General features: G+C 38.0%; 1 protein-coding gene and 1 non-coding gene across 2 annotated transcripts in view; one reads left to right on the forward strand and one right to left on the reverse strand.

Annotated features, from left to right (window-relative positions):
- The first annotated feature begins 7,971 nt into the window (after positions 1-7,971).
- Positions 7,972-17,270, forward strand: part of LOC145980560 (uncharacterized) — a 55,367-nt gene continuing 46,068 nt past the window's right edge. The window contains exon 1 of the mRNA XM_083113586.1: positions 7,972-8,090. The gene's annotated coding sequence lies outside the window, so the exon portion shown is untranslated. The remainder of the gene's footprint in view (positions 8,091-17,270) is intronic.
- LOC145981108 (U2 spliceosomal RNA) lies at positions 16,996-17,189 on the reverse strand. The gene has a single exon (XR_014440932.1). It is a non-coding gene; the product is annotated as a U2 spliceosomal RNA (small nuclear RNA).

Raw genomic sequence — 17,270 nt, forward strand, 5'->3', positions numbered from 1 at the left:
CACGACACGTCAATGGAAGCAGACCAAAAAAAGGCTCTCCTTTTTTTGTTTGTTGTTCTTTTTCTTGCTTCGGCTCAAGTTCAGCAAGTGCTCTGTCTGTAAGGTCTTTCCTACAGGGTACGGCAAAGAAGGCAGTGCTTTTGGAGGGGAAGAGACTGGTAAAGTACAGGAAACTTCCCTATCAGGCTCCTGTGTACGTACAGTCAACTTCAAAGATAATGGTAGGCACATTGTCCATCACTATTTCCATTTATTCTACATCCTGTGTTGTTTTAAGGAATGAAATTATGTTGATTCGAAGTAGATATTGCCCTCTGAATTATTAATTCATTATCATCACATTCTGAAATACAAGCCGAATCAAACTGAAGATGGGCAATTCGTTTCACACAGACCTTAAATGCATTCGATGTGCTCTCAATGTGTGACAGGGCAGATGTCCAGGCAGCACTCCCATTCTCGCCAAATCTTCTCAAGCATGTTTTGTGTGACGTCTCCGATGACGGTTTCCCCGGTCACCGGACCTCATAGTGAGCAATTTTTTTTTCTGTGGGGTTTCATCAAGGTTTACGTTCATCAACTTCCACAGACATTGTCAGATTTGTGAATGTGTATCGACAGCACCATCGGAAACGATACACAAAACATGCTTTAGAAGGTTTTGACGAGAATGGGAGTATTGCCTGGACATCTGCCCTGCCACACGTTGAGAGCACATCGAATACATGTGCAAAATTTCAAATACTCCTCTTTCAAATGGTGGTAGTATTTCTGTTCATTATTGGTGAAAATATAGTCTTTCAAAATCGACCAATACTTTTTGAACACCCTGTATATGAAGATCCGCAGAGTCCATACTAAAATGCAGCAAAATTGCATAACGCTATATACAGAAATTTACAAATTAAAGTTTTAATTTGATACACTTTCCAAATCTTCAGTACAAATGTACGTACGTATATAAAGGGAAAACATCCCTCGGTTAAGTGATGTCATCGTCAAAGGAATAGAGTTCTTCAGAGACTGTAAGTTCGATGAATCTTACAGGACAACAAGAAGACGAGACGAGAAAGTTTGTTCAAGTGCACTTTATGAACAACCTGGGTAATTAGGACAGCCTACAGTTTAAAGTGAGCTCCGAATCACTCTGTTTTGTTTTCTTCTGCTATATCCCATTTACCTTATTTAACTCTTTCGGTTTATCATTATTTGGAATATTACAGCTAAAACAAATCTCTGAATTTTACTTTGTTCATGCATGCAATATAATAAAATTAAATTGATTACCATTAAAGGAATATATTTTGTCAACAATATTTCGACCAAATGAAATAAGCCGTTCATATCGATAACATAAAGTAGAGTGTTGATGTGCTTGTAATTGATGCAACAAAACTCATTCAAGATTATTGATCTTTATGAAGAGAAGAGATTCTAGACATGAATACAACAGTGCTGACCTCTGCATGCAATTATTTCAAGGCAAAACTTCCTTATGGTACAAGGGAGCATGTATTGCAATTCTCAAGCTACTGAACGTAAATTCTAAAGAGAAAGTTTTATGGTATGAGATAGCCTAATTATGTAATTGAACGACGTTTCCGGATTGTAAATGCTGTTCTCAAACTGACGACAAGTCACAAATATTTGCATGGCTGTGGAGGTGAGTCTGTAAGTGGAATTTCCTCAGGTTGGCTGGCGGATCAAATTACAAAACGTGTCTGTCACGCGCAGATGGGTTAATTCACCTGTGAAGCTTTTAGTTGGTGCATTGGAGGTCAAGCAGATATAAACGGAGATGTTTGTTTAGTTCATCCGCACGTTTGGTGGCTGGTTGGTTTCGCTGCACGACACAGCATTCGACTTCAAGGTTGAAATTTTAGTCAGAAAGCATTTGTAACAGGTTTAGACGTGCTGTACACACAGAAAACTAGATTTGATGCATCTAATGATGCACTAAAGTGTGTTTTCTTGCCTTAGTCAAGAGTCAGGTTTGCAGTTTGATGCATACATACATACAACCACTAGCGTCTTTCTTGACTATTGAAGGTTAGATTAATGGCACTGAACCAGTGTTTACATTCATAGATATTGATACAATTTCGATTGAATTCACATAATCTTTGAGTGAGGTGGGAATGTGTATCGGATTTTCTTTGTGGATGCGAGAATCTTTAACTAGTGACGAGCACATACTTTCGCTTACTTTAAAGTTCACTTGACGTCACCATAAAACACACGTTCACAATCATCTAAACGCCATGTACGTGCATTTAATAGGACTGCATACGAAAAGAAACCCAAGTCTTGAAACCGAAGATTGAAAATGTTACTTTCCAGCGCATGGTTTTCCTGTAACTTCTGAACTATCGTACTCCTACACACTAAATCAATCGTTTTCAATGTAGCCATGTCAATATCTTGCTTTGCTCTAAGAACTGAAGGATTTCGGTTTTGCATACACAATGATAGTACTTTCAGTACTTGTACAGCGTCGTAAAGTATAACAAATCCCATTATGAATAACTATTTTGTCAAATGCTTTACCAATCTTTAAAACTTGGACCTCTCACCAGCCGACCGGGAACCATCTTGTCTAATTTTTTAAAGAAACAACAAATCACTACAGATCCCAACAAGAGCTGGTACAGGATTGATTAAACGACAAACATTGACGACAACATGCTCGAAAAGCACGACCCAGTTTTAGTATTCGATAATAAAGTACATGTGAAATACCAGATGTCTCAGAAAATATCGAATATATGGCATCTAAAAGAGATGTGGTTATACTAACAGAGCTGCCATAAATTGCACAAACAAACTTTTGCATGTGACTATGGCGTTGTAAACTTAATGAAACTGAACCGGAACAATGTATAAATATGATATATTTAATAATATAGTTTGCATATCCAGCGAGTTGGAAATTATAATTCCTGGTTGAGATGTTTCATTCATAACCAAGGTTTGATGGGTCAAGACAGAGGGTTGGATGCTAATCGGGACTGCACATACAGCTTAAAGTGGGATCCAAACAACTTTGTATCTCCACCGAGCGAACCCGGAGCCCCTTGATTACAAAGCGACAATGTTACCATCATCAGGAGGCCCTCAATACAAAGAATATACGGCGCTTGGCCAAGACGGTGTTTGGGTTTGGTGAGGTAAGTGAGACTCTGATATCAATTTCTTTACAGACTGTAGGTCCTTCTTGTCGCTTGTTACTTCGGTCTGAAACTCTCGACCTGAAGACAAATGAACATCGTTTCCATTTTTCCAGTGAAACTCAGTTCACATCCATGACATTCCCAAGGTGTTTACAGCCCTTGACTGTTTGAACTCTTACCACCTGCGTGTTCATAAGCCTTTGTTGTTTGTGCCTTCACTGCTCGCCCAGCAAGCATGACACCCAGTGCTCCTGTCATCCTAAATTCCTCACGAGCTTAAACTTCCATGAAGGCGATGTGTCGTCTGTCGGAGGTGTGCAGCGACTTGGGACGAAAAGGGGTTAATGAAAAATCCACTGCCTCTCAGGTGACAGAGCCTGGAGGTGTTATTAAAGCACCCTATCCCCTGGGCCGTGAAGAAAGTGTGAGTTGCACCACGAAGCTTGAAGATCGTGACAAATGTGAGGTATTTTCAGTGACGCCCCTTCTACTCGCGAGCGATGCTTTCTCGTCATTACACCTCAGTGGTGGCTGCTTATCACGCGCTACGTGCAATACACACCCATCACTGTATTTGAAAACAGGGTTGTTAAAAGTCCAGGAAAACATACATTCTAATGGGTTCTATTGGGTTCCGCAACAGGACCGGAACATTTATTCTCGCACAATTTAAATTCGGTCCAACTTGCGTATTGTCTCGTTTCAATACGGAACTTGGACCGAATTTTAAATTCATCTGAAAAAAAAAAAGGTTCCTGGACAGTATTGAAATAGAAACATAAAAAGGTCATTTACGGTCTAAAACCTCTGACTTTCTCTCCAAGACGGGAATTGAATTTATTTACAATTTCTGGACCTTTACAACACTGGGATTGCTAAAGATCCAGTAACCCTTACATTCTAATGGGTTCTATTGGAATCCGTAACAGGACGGGAACTTTTTTCTCTTACAATTTAAATTCGATCCAAGTTGAGTATTTAATACGGAACTTGGACCGATCCGGGAAAAAGGTTCCTGGACCGTATTTAAATTCATCCGGAAAAAAGATTCCTGGACCTTATTCAAACTGATCCGGAAAAAAAGGTTCCTCGACAGTATTTAAATTGATCCGAAGAAAAAAGGTTTCTGGACCGAATTGAAATAATCAAACATAAAAAGGTTATATACGGTCCAGAACCAATTCACGCTTGCTGATTTTCTCTCCTGGACCGGAATTAAATCTATTTAAAATCCCTGGAACTTTAACAACAATGTTTGAAACCATGGCATGGAAGTAGTGTGGCTAGGTTAACACTAGCTTACCCTAGACGGGGGAGGGGGGGCTGTCAGTCCCACCACATTTTGCTTTTCGATAGTTCATCTGTGAATATGTTTATAAAAAATTGAAAATTACATTGTTCCCTAGGGTGTTCCCAATATTTCTGTATTACCAGAGACAAATGTATTTGTCTGTGGTATTACTTTTGTTCATAAAATCATAGGAGGCAAAATTCACTTGGTGGGCCTATCAAGCACCTCCTTTGGATGCGTGATATTCGACACACTCGTGCCAGTGAGTGTGTATAATTGGTGGGTAATAATAATAATTCTGTAATTATTATAATTAATAAATAACTACACCTACATGAGCAAAAAGATGTATTGATGAAAAATTATTGTGAGTTAAAATATTTTTCAAAACTGCTAAAGAGATAGGTTTGGAAGTTAACAAAGAGAAAACTAAACATATGCTTACAGGTCGAAACCAAGTGTTAGGTAATAATGAGAATCTAATTATTGATAACAACTCGTTTGAACCAGTTTCCAAATTCAAATACTTAGGAGTAATACTAACAAATGGAAGTGATATTAAAGAGGAAATGAAAAACAGACTTAATGCTGGAAATGCGTGTTACTTTTCTCTTCATAAACTTTTATCTTCTCGTATAATATCTAAGAAACTAAAAGTTAAAATATACAAAACAGTAATTTTGCCTGTAGTATTATATGGGTGTGAAACTTGGTCCCTTACATTGAAAGAGGAACATAAATTGAGAGTATTTGAAAATAAAACCCTTAGGATAATATTTGGACCTAAAAGGGATGAGGAGACAGGTGAGTGGAGAAGGTTACATACTTTAGAACTACATAATTTGTATTCATGTCCAGATATTATTAGAATAATTAAATCAAGAAGACTTAGGTGGCAGGCCATGTGGCACGAATGGGAGAGGAAAGAGGAGTCTACAGAATTCTTGTTGGGAAACCTGATGGTAAGAGATCTGTAGGAAGACCAAGACGAAGATGGAGGGACAACGTTGAGATGGACCTAAGGGAAATCGGTAGGGATGGAAAAGTGTATATAGATCTTGCTCAAGATAGGGACAGATGGAAGGCCTGTGTTGCTGCAGCCATGAACCTTCGGGTTTATGAAGGCTAGAGAGTTAGTTAGTTAGTAGTTTACTTTATGTAACAAACATTATAAATATTATATCATATAATTAATATATGCACATATACGTGTTTGTGTGTGTGTGTCTAATTTAAGATCTTTTCGAGATTATTCGTAAGATCAAAGATAATAATAATAACAACAATAATAATAATTGCACTTATCTCTGTGTTTACAGGTGGTAGCAACCTCACCCCACCTCCCATAAAGCAGTAAGTTTCATTCGCACACAGTACTCATGTTCATAACATAACATATTGGTGGGACGCTTTTCGCAGTGACTCTTACAATGAACAGCCTTTAAGAACACGGATTTTAAACGACGAGCGTCTTACATCTCTACGGATGCGAGTAATCCTTCACAACTAGAGCAACAACCAAGAGAAGGCTTAAGTGCTTCCTTTACCAAGACTATAATTATTTCCATCGTCGTTTGTATTGACGGCTACTGTCATTTCAAGCTTTCTCTTCTCACATAACAGGAAAAACATATTTTCTTCTTTCAAATATTCAGATTTTCGCAATTGAAAAGTCAAATTTTGAGTTCAAGAAAAGCGGTATCAAAAGAACTTTTCAATTTAATTTAATTTTACTAAAATTTCTGAAGCTTACTATTGTACTGTAACTTTTTTAAAGTAATAGGAGTATTGTATCAATAAAAAATTAATGAAATGCAAAATGCAATAATCTTACTGTTTTGCTTCTTTTAAAACTGACAACCAATATACTAATTAATATTTGTTTACTTAAGCGAGGAAATTTAACATTTTCAAATCTAAAAGGCCTAGAACTCGGTGTTTTTAAGTTGTTGTTTTATAATTTCCGGGGGAAGGTCTCCAGACCCCTTATAAAGTAGGGGATATTCAATAACCCTCAGGTACATCATATGCTTCTTCTAGGGTCTGCCCCCCCCCAAAGAAAAAGCTCAAACTCCGCCCATGGTTCACCCTCATGCTCGTGATTAATCGAAAGAGGTTGAAAAGCGAGATAAAAAGAGAAAATGAATGTAAATCACTTTACGAACATGATTTTTTAAATTGCAACATTATCAAGAAGCATCAAGTGATGAAATACCAAAGTCAAATGAATATTTTGCATATAAAATTATAAAATCGAAATTTGTCCCACAAAAATTATGACATACATTTTATACATTATAAGCATTTAAAGTCAAAATTGATTGCTTATGTTTGTTGTTGCAACAAAGAATTTTCCCTCCGGAAATTTTTGGTGGGGGTGAACTTTCCAGGACAAGTGTGTTGGCCGGGGGAAATCCTCCATAAGATTTCGCGCTTGGGAATTCAGTTTACATCAACATGTCCATGGCAATGGCTCCCACTGGAAAATGAAAGTCAACCAAAATACATGTATATTTGACACAAACATGGGCGTCCGGAAGGGGGGGCAAGGGGGGGTCACGGCCCCCCTGGAAAATGAATGTGTACCTAAAAAATTATATATTTCACACATAATTTCATTTCAATCACAGTAATTTATGTTAATTATTATAAATTCGTTGAAGAAACATGATAATTTAAGACTGAAATAGTGTTTTTTGAGGGGGCATCACTATTTTGGAATAAAATATGTGTCCTTTGCCCTCCCTGGAAAAAAAAATACCTTGCTTGCCCCTCCCTGAAAAAAATCCTGCGGACGTCCATGGACACAAATAATTAAATTTCAGTCATATATGTTAAATATTGAAAGAGCACTGCAGAACATGATAACTTCAAACTGAGGCAATGTTTTCTGAGAGGTACGGGGAAATATGTGTCCCACCCCTGAAAAAAAAAATGCCTTGCTAGTCCCTTCTTGGAAAAAATCCTGCCGACGTCCACGAACATGTCAGGAAATTCTCATGGTTATCACGATCAAATTGGTTATTTAATCATTATATTATTATTTTTCTTCTTGTGCCTCGAACCTTGAAAAAATCTATGTCGTGGAGAATCAATTGGATGATTTTTATATGCAGAGCAAATCTCATTTCCTGTTTGTGGTCGCAAGAAAGAAGCCACGCTTGATTTCCACTTGTTGATCCGTAGATGGCGCTGGAGTTCTCCGAAATGCACTCGATGCTTTTTTGGATGACAAGAGAAGAAAACTAGGTCCCCCCGGTACGTGACATGGTCCGCTCCCGACTGAAAAAACGATCGTCCATTGTTTTGGAAGTGGAGCAAACGAACGATGTAGCACGTGGGAGCAGATGGACACGCTCTCGCGCGCCTCCTCCACGGACGGTGATCGTATCCTCAACCGTGAATTCGCTTCTTTCTTTTCTGGAAGACCCCGTTTTCCAGATGCGGCCTCGCCATTGGGTGTTGTCCCCTCCGTGCATGAAGTAGGTGACGCGTCGGAGAATCACGGAGTGTAAGGACGCGGTAAATGCCATAGACTTCGTCTTCCACTTCCACCCTCGCAACGGACGGACGTGTGTGTTTGTGTTGCTTTGTCCAGTGTGCGGAAACGTTGAAGGAGTTATCATCAGGTAAATGCATGCTTGTGAAAGGGTGTGCTTGTGGTGTGGATGGATACTGATTTTGTTATAATCTGTGACGTGCTATCTTTGTAAACAATTACATACATGTACGTGTTGACAAGCATGAAAACAAGTGGAAGTGTTGTCCTACGTTTCGACTTGTTGAGAATTGTGTGGAAGACTTTGCAATAGTTTTTGCACTCAGTCAGTACCAAATTCAACACGTTTTTACTCTACACTTTGTTGTCTGCCAAAATTTACGCAAACCTAAATTTTGACTTCGCTTTGACTTGGATACCAGAGGCGCCAATTTAAGATATTTGGGGGTCAAGATCGGTATAAACGATACTTTATAAATATAAATATACATAAAATGTGTTCTTCTACGTGGATTTGGGGGGCAGAAACTGCCCCCCCCCCATTTCCCCTTTAAAACACCATTTTACATTGTTCTATGTCTATGTAGATCACGTAAATTACAAACAGATGTAAACTCTACGTGTAGATTACGTGTTACTGTCCAGTCTGCAGTACATCTCTAATTATAATATATACTCCAGTGACAAGAAATTAAATGGCGATATGTATGATTGGCGTTTAATATAGTGATACTAAATTGAGAAAAACTTTACGCTGGACCTTTCGGAAAGGGCAGTACTGATAGAATACACTTGCAATCCTCGCCCCCCCTAACCCCTCGTAAATGAACATTACGCAAAAATGTAGCCCGAACTCTATTCACCCATGAATGTTCATTTTCCTTTCATCCAGATTCCTTTCTGGGTTATGTGTCTCTCTACAACTTCATTCTCACACACGCACATGCACATTCACATACAGACGTTATACATGTGGGCATGTGAATGCATACACGCACATACGTATCTAGCGATATGAATTAAATGGCACATACAGGCCACTATTAGTAAATATTTTTAAGGCATTTAGTGGCGTTGAAAAACTCTACCCCTTAGTGACACTGGCCCAGAAGTGTTCTGGAACTTGTAGCTTTTGCCTTTTATTCCTTTAATCAAATTTTAAATTGAAATTTTGACCTGTCCCATCCTTCCTCACTTTCTGTCTCACTTGTTAGCACTTCCGAGAAACGAGATGTCTATAATGAAAAAAAGGTGGAGCTACATATAACAAGTACTCGAGATATGCAAAGTGAAGGTACAGAATTCTTTACGTTGAGACAAAAAATTGTACTTTACAGTTTTTCTAGTACGCAACATTTCTTTGTATGTATCACTCATTATATACGTGATCAGTGCGAATCGAATGGTTTAAATTTCAACTTCACAAGACAGGAAAGGTGGCAATTCAGAATATGATTGGATGAAAAATAAACCACATACACAAATTATCCAATTCCAGCTTTTCTTTCTTTGGAAGTTTTGAATCTTAAATGTTATCGACTACTCACTTTGCATTTTTTGCGTACCTATAGTAGAAAGATGAACGAAACTGCCAAGGCAGTTTTTATGCCATTAAGATGTTATTACCATATCGATCTTACCAGTCTACAAGGGCCCGAAGGATTTTTTTCTGGGGGAGGGCAGAGTCATAGAAACTATTATTATTATTATTATCATTACCACTACGACTACTACTGCTAATTCTTGTTTTTTTTTTAAAAGAAAAATACATTTGTAATTTCCATATTCTGTGTATCTATATACAATTTGCACAGCTGTTAACTTAACATGTTAATTCATGTAGGACAAAAAGCTGTTTTCTATAGTTATATAATCAGTGTAAAATAGACTGTAAGCTTAAATGTAACCCTACTTCAAATAATAATAATAATAATAATAATAATAATAGTGGAACGTAACGGCCTGCAAGTCACAGAAAACAATATATTTTTTTTATATATATTATCGCTACAATTTCACCATTCGCATTAATGCGTACATTAACTATTTCTAGAAATCTCGGGGGGGGGGGGGGCATTTGCCCTGCAGGCACCCTTGCCAGTCTACCCAATTTTACGTTGCTATCTCCAGAAGTTACTGGATAATCGATATGTATCCTTTGTTTTCGATTTAAAAAAAACAACCGAACGCATTCAAACGAAATACTAATCTAAAACTTCTTTCGTAAATGTGTGGAAAAAAGGGATATTTTCACGTCCCAATTGGAGCCAGAAAGATAGTTGGGACAGGGAATGAGAAGGAAAGAATTGTCCCGACTAGTGGCTTTTATGTGAACTAGAACTTAAAAGAAAAAATTTTACTAACTTACAATAAAGGAAGCGCAAATTGGAAACATAGCAAGTTGTGACATTACTCGAAATAACAATACTACAGTATTGGCTAAATTATTGGACTCATTAGTTGAAAAAAATTACAAACAGATAAACTCACTTTATGTTGAGAAATTTAATGTTTTGTTATACACACTGCAAGTACTGTTAGTACTTTGTATGATCACTTTTGGCTCTTTTCGAGCCCATTTTAATCATTATTTCACTCTTTATTTCTAAATTCAAACCACGTGGTTTATGAAATTACATGTTACTCCGGAGGTACAAATAAAGAACACCCTTACAGCAAACAGAATTAATATTATTTCCTTTGATATAACCAAACATTGATTGATTTGTTGTTTTTTAAGTTCACCTTCTGCACAGGAAGGCTAATCGGGACTGAACCTACAGTTTAAAGTGGGGTCCGAACCGTGTGCCTCCACCGGGTATCGAACCCGGGACCCCTTAATCACAAGGCGACGACGTTACCACTATGCCATCAGGGAGGCCCTTTATAACCAAACAAAGCGCATAAATAACACAGTAAACAATGCACGTATTGTTCCAGGCATTTTTGTGAATGTGCAAGAATCGTGCTGACACCTATTCTTGGGAAACAGTAACAGAAAGGATTGTGGGAAACAAGATTATATCGAATCAGAAAAACAGTTAGAACACTTTGAAAACAAGGAAATGTACTTCTTTTTTACAATGAGTCCTATAATTTGGCCAATACTGTAGTATTAGCATCATTAGGAATTTCGTTTAAAATTAAATTGCTGCTATTCATTGTAATACATTTCTGATTGGCCTAACGGTCAAATTTGAATAAGCATTCTATATTTGCAACCGTTACTTCTGTAGAGAAGTTCGTGTAAAGTACAGTAACGGTTCATAATAAGCCATCTATAAAAATGTTCATGCACTTGTAAAATAACGCATTAGGAAAATAGAAGCAGCAACCAACACTTCAGAGGTCTCATTAACCGCATGATGTAACCACTACATTATTCAGGAATCTTTATTGTACGTGTGCACAACTGTAAGTGTTGCGTGGGATTTGGTACTTAATGGACAATGACATGAATTGCAAATTAAAACAATGAAAGCTTCGAATTTCACTCAGTATTAATTTTCTGTTAACATGAAGGTTCTTACTTGTATGGAAATTTTCCAATTTCATGGTGGATGAGAAGTCTATGGTTTAAAACTTTTATCTTACCTGTCTTATCATCTGGATATTGAAAGTCTTATATATTGTTTTTCGTAGGGATGTGCCAAAGCCGATTATATATGTATGAAAATCGGCCGAAATTGACACATCGGCATCGGTATCGGAATCAGCAAAAATCCGATATTTAAACCGGTACAGATTATACTAGAGTTTTTACCTTCTAATAAGTTTTATATTCTAGTTTTGTAAAATTTATTGAAAATTTGGTTATGATTCGTCATTAATGTAGAGTTTTTGTAATAAAATTATTGCAAACTCTCATTCAGAGGATCAACCTAACTATAAATCGGAAATAAAACAGTACATTGCTGAACCAGGATCTGCTGTTGTATTGGAAATTGAAAGATGAGTATTCAAACCTGAAGCAAGTCCTGAGAAAATACTTGGGCATACCTGCTGCATCAGTATTCACTGATTGAGTGTTCGGTGTTGCTGAACAGATTTGCGATAAGAGAAGAAGTAGGTTACTTCCTGAAGTGCTTCCAAATCTCGTGTTTCTGAAGTTGAATCTGGCAGAACAGGAATTCATTTTGCATTTCAAAGAACTGCTTGTGTACTAATGTTAAATCTCTTGAGAATCCATGTTCTTCTTAAAGGTTCACATAACATTTTGTAGATGCAAATGTACATTCGCATCTCTTGAGAATATATATGTATCTACATATGATATGCAATAGAAATGTACATAGCAAATTTATTTTTGTCATGCTGAAAATAACATCCCATTTCTGTTTAATAATCTTATGTATCGGAATCGGTTAAATATCGGCATCGGTATCGGTTCCAAAAATTATCGGTGAGTACATCGGCATCGGTAAATTTTCAGCTTCGTCGCATCCCTAGTTTTTCGTCATGCACATTTCTCTTTCACTTCGTGGTACCGGGTTCGAATCGTCAATATCATCATGTCATCACTCATCATCGTCGCGATTAACCAAAAGTGGCAGAAAAGTGAAGTAAAATAAAACAAACTAATCATCTACTTCGGAGTTTTTCAGCCATCTTCTAAAATCTGTTCTGTCTTGTGTAATCATCTTGAATTCTGGTATCCTTGCAACTCTATTGGTATCCATCTCAGACAGTTATTATTCTCATTCTATTTATTGTCTTTCACTTCTCTTCTACCTTCTCATCTTAGCAATTGGCTAAATTTCTTTTATCTCTTCTCCCACTTAACTTGCATGTCCAAAGCGTCACGTACCCCTAACGACGAGTGTTGAGCACAGCGTGCTGAGACGCTAGGAGTTCCGGATTCGAATCCCACTCCGGGCATGAGTGTTCTTTGTGGGTGTCCTTTCATCAATTTCATCATATCATCACTCATCGCCGCGATTAGCCAAAAGTTGAAGAAAAGACGTAAAATAACCCAATTGAATCAATCAATCCGACACCCATGAAGGCATGACACTCTCTTGTATAAACTTCGCATAATGAAATTGAGGCACTGGTCGTACACCCAACGGCAAAAGTAATACAGTAAAATCTCAATAATTAGAAGTGGGCGGGACCCTACCTAGAATTACAAGAGCTCGCTGCAAAAAATGCTACGGGAATAGGACCCATTCTATCCTTGAGAAATGGGACCCGTCCTATTTCCGTAGCTTTTTTCGTAGCATAACCAATCAGAAGCGACGTCTAAGTCACGAGTGCAGTTGTAATGGCGGCCGCGTGAGAAGTAAACAATGTATCACTTCACATTTTTAAAAGACGATAACTATTCAACCGAGGGGAATAACGTTTCATATAAAATGCTGTTAGGTACAAAATCAATGGCACTGCTTAAATACATACTTTATAACGTACACAGTACACGTATGGAAGAATAAATTAGTTGTTTCAATTGTAAACACTGTCCACTCAGCATAGATGTTGTAACTCAACGTGTGCCATTCGTGTTGTATATGTTACACATTGTAATCGCAAAAGCTAACTGAAAGGTTACATGAAGTGATTCCGTGCAAAGTACCATCTGCTATAAGATTTTTGGAAGCATTTACGTAGCATTTATGCTAGCAAAAACATTAAAGGAAATGCTTTCGTCTAATCCGAACTGTACCGCGTCTCTTTTTCCCTGCTGTTGTAGATATTTAATGTCGTTTCTGTACGCTCTTTCTCTACTTTCGCTGCAGAATTTAAAATTTTGTGCAACAAACCATTCTGACATGACAGCATTTGATAATCTTGGGTTAAGAATTACAGACTTAACTTCCTCTTCCTTCAACACCTCTTCACTTGTATGACCACGGTCACATTTCATATCTAGCTCTCAGCATTATCTTCGTCAGCGAACCTTAATTTAACTGACCTGAAAATACAAAATGGTGAAATCTAAATTATTAAACGGTAGGTATGGACTTACATAAAGATACTTAGTCATGCAACTTTCATTAGTTTTCAATTAGGCTTTAAAATAATTGGCATTGTAATTGAAAGCATTGTCAATCCGTAAAGTTGTTCGCAGGACTGCTGTTAGAAACCAGAGGAACCTTGTACTTGCATTTTCGTCATCTAGCGTCGCTTTTCTGCCATTTGTGGCTAATCGTGACGATGAGGATGAGCGATGATTAGATGAGGTTTATGAAAAGGCACAGAGAACACTCATGCCCAGTCCGGGACTCTAACCCGGGAATTTCATTGGCGAGTTCGAAAGTCGACCACTGTCACCAAGGAGAACCTTAAAGGGGCTTCATGTAATTAAAATGTGAAAATACTAACACTTTTCAACATTCTCTTGGAGGTAAAAGAAAGTCTCAGGTGTACATGGTCTATGACTACCAGCATAGGCGCCGACTACGGGGGGAGGTACTTTCTGCCCCCCCCCACCCCCGAATTCAAGTCCAGGGACAGATATTATACATATTTACATATATAAAATATGTTTATGGTGCCTCTGACTACGAGACATGGGTAACGTGTGCTAAGAACACGCGGTGCAAGCTCCATTCATTCTCATGGAATATTTCATGTATATGTTGTTTTCTGTATGCTCTATAAAGACCATCTATTAGCTATGCTTCAGTCTTGCAACGCATGACACGTATTAGAGTACTGCATTGAACCACTTTCGCTCGCTCAAACTCGATCGGATCTCCCACGCTCGAATATATAGAACTAATCATATAATTCTAATAACCTTGTATAGAACAACAAATATCACTTCAATACGACAATAATCGTACAAATATATGTGTAAAATTCGTGCTGGTAGTTTTAGCCCATAATTCATTTTCATATGTTGCTATGTATTGGTAAGATAGGCTAAATTACATTTTGACATGGAGATGATGACTGTGTTCTCTTTAGTTTTAATTTCCCTGCGTCTTTCACTTCACGAAGCATATTTGAAGGCTCACTGCCACAGACAAATGATGGTTGTACGTGAACTACTGGGCTTCGAGCGTCTACCGATCGTTTGCCTGTTCGAGCGTTATTCACTCGAACGAAGAAACGGTCGATTCCGTAAGCCATCTAGCGTCATCCGTGCGAACTATTAGGCGATCGAGCAAGAAAGCCTCGATGCAGCACTGTAACACATATACAGTTGGGTTCCAAATCTAGGGGAACAATATGGGGAGCAAGGACAGTTTACTTTCCCTTGGTACATAAGTGGGGGCAACTGTCTCCCTTCGCCCCACCTAATCGCCGCCACTATTTGCAGTGGAAAAAGAAAATTCGATTCCTACAATCAAAAAATGGCAATCGTATTCGCCGGTGATTGAAGGCAGGTAGATGAAGGAAATTCTCCATGCTACAATATAAAGTTTCAGAAGTGATAGAACAAATCGTAAAGCCGAGTGGATGTCACCCTCCACTTCGAATACTACATTCAACGCATATATTTAAATCGTCCGGTACCTACAATTTGTACAAGGAAATATTGAACCTTAAAGATACCAATTATTACATAATGCAAGAGAAATAACCACTACACAATCGTAAAAGTTCTCATTTTTTTTTAATTAGGCTTCTTTGTATCGCAGGTTCGAAGTTGCATATGTATTGCAATAGTATAATTACTATTATTTCATATTTATGTGAAATAGAATCGAATGAGTCACTTGCCTGATCCCAAATGTTACCATACGCCCCTTGTATACTCATACATTCTCGACCTCGGCAATACTGGGAATGATGTGATCAACACCATTCTCCGGCCGCAGGATTGAGTAAATCTATAAAAAATTATTAAAAAAAACACAACATTCTTGATACACCGCTATGGAAGGAAACTACACCGAAGCTTGATAACGTATTTATTATAGTGTGCAATAATATTGCAATAATAGGGGCCTATTTAAGATATAAATATATATACGTGTATATATTTACTAATGACAGCTACGGTTATGACTGTGAAAGACATCGATGTTTCGGATTAAGAGACTAAATCTACGATCCTTTGAGGCCTCTTGAATTTGTCTACAAAATATTGTATGCCCCGGCTCCCGTCGGACACGGTCTCTATACTATTTTCAAAATGATAAATGACTCTACGAACAACTCCATCTATTTTCACGTTCCAAATTCTTGAAAGCTGCAGTGGAAGCTGACATCTTCAAGATTCGAAAACTGAGTTGATGGATTCCAATAGGTCATGCTACTCTTCGCTTGGTGAAAATGTGAAACGTAATGCCAATTTAACAGGAACAGCAAAAAGATTAGGGAATCACTTTACCATCATCTACCAGCTGAGGCCTTTACCCGGTCTTTTGAACCGTGGCGAACACCAATCATGATTCGTGACTTGATGCTCCAAATTGACTTCGAAAATGGAATATGGAACCAGGAACATAATTCGCCTTTATTAAACTGTGGAATAGGAAATTTCGCCGTTTTTCCTGTCATTATGAGGATTGTGGATGTGGGTCCGAAAAAAAATCTCCAAAATCTTTCTATCTAAAGAAAAAATAAAGAGGTTGCAGCATTTTACTAAATTGGCGGTAAGATTGGAAAAAAAGTGAGGGAGTTTTGGTTGGAAACGTGACCTTGATTGCGGACAAGCAGATTCCCAGAAGTCTGAATTTCATTGGCTGACATTGGGAGCCTTCGAAATGGGGTGCTCTTGGAAGTAGCTCAAATGGAAAATATAATAGTAGGCAAAGTGCTGTTCACTATGCCTCTTCATTCTGTTTTCTTCAATGTAGCGTTCAAAGATGTATTAGGGATACCATCTGAAGGCTTCCCTAAAGTAGAATACTTAACGCACTATTTTTAAAAAGTAAAGAAAATCCATATGCGGTAGTCATCCATTTTTTTTTCTCTTCTCATACCAGTTTCTACACAATTCTCTAGTTTCTCATTCAGGACCAACACAGACACCCTTGTCTTGCCCAGGAACCCGGCGTCGTCACTCGCTGTGACCAGTCCGCCACGGATAGAAAGTTAGATTTACATGCTATAGGACTACTTAAAGAACTTTGCTTAATTTCTGCATGTCTGCCGATCCCAACTGTACTGCAACGTCAGGCCGACAGGTAGCGAGAGTGTGGCAAGCCACGACAGTCTCACCAATGTCCAAAAAACAGGTTAACAAACTGGACCTGCAAAGCAGGCCTTACCAGATGTTAAGCTGATAAGAACAGATACTACACTTTGATCTTAGCCAATTAGGCCGAGAAGCGATGACGAAAAATCCAGTCATCTCTCCTATCTTACCAGAACGCAGACATATTGACTACGAGAGTTCAAGTTCAATCCATTTTTA

Source organism: Lepisma saccharinum, chromosome 28 (assembly GCF_977018435.1).
Source record: "Lepisma saccharinum chromosome 28, izLepSacc3.1, whole genome shotgun sequence".
Lineage (NCBI taxonomy): Eukaryota > Metazoa > Arthropoda > Insecta > Zygentoma > Lepismatidae > Lepisma > Lepisma saccharinum.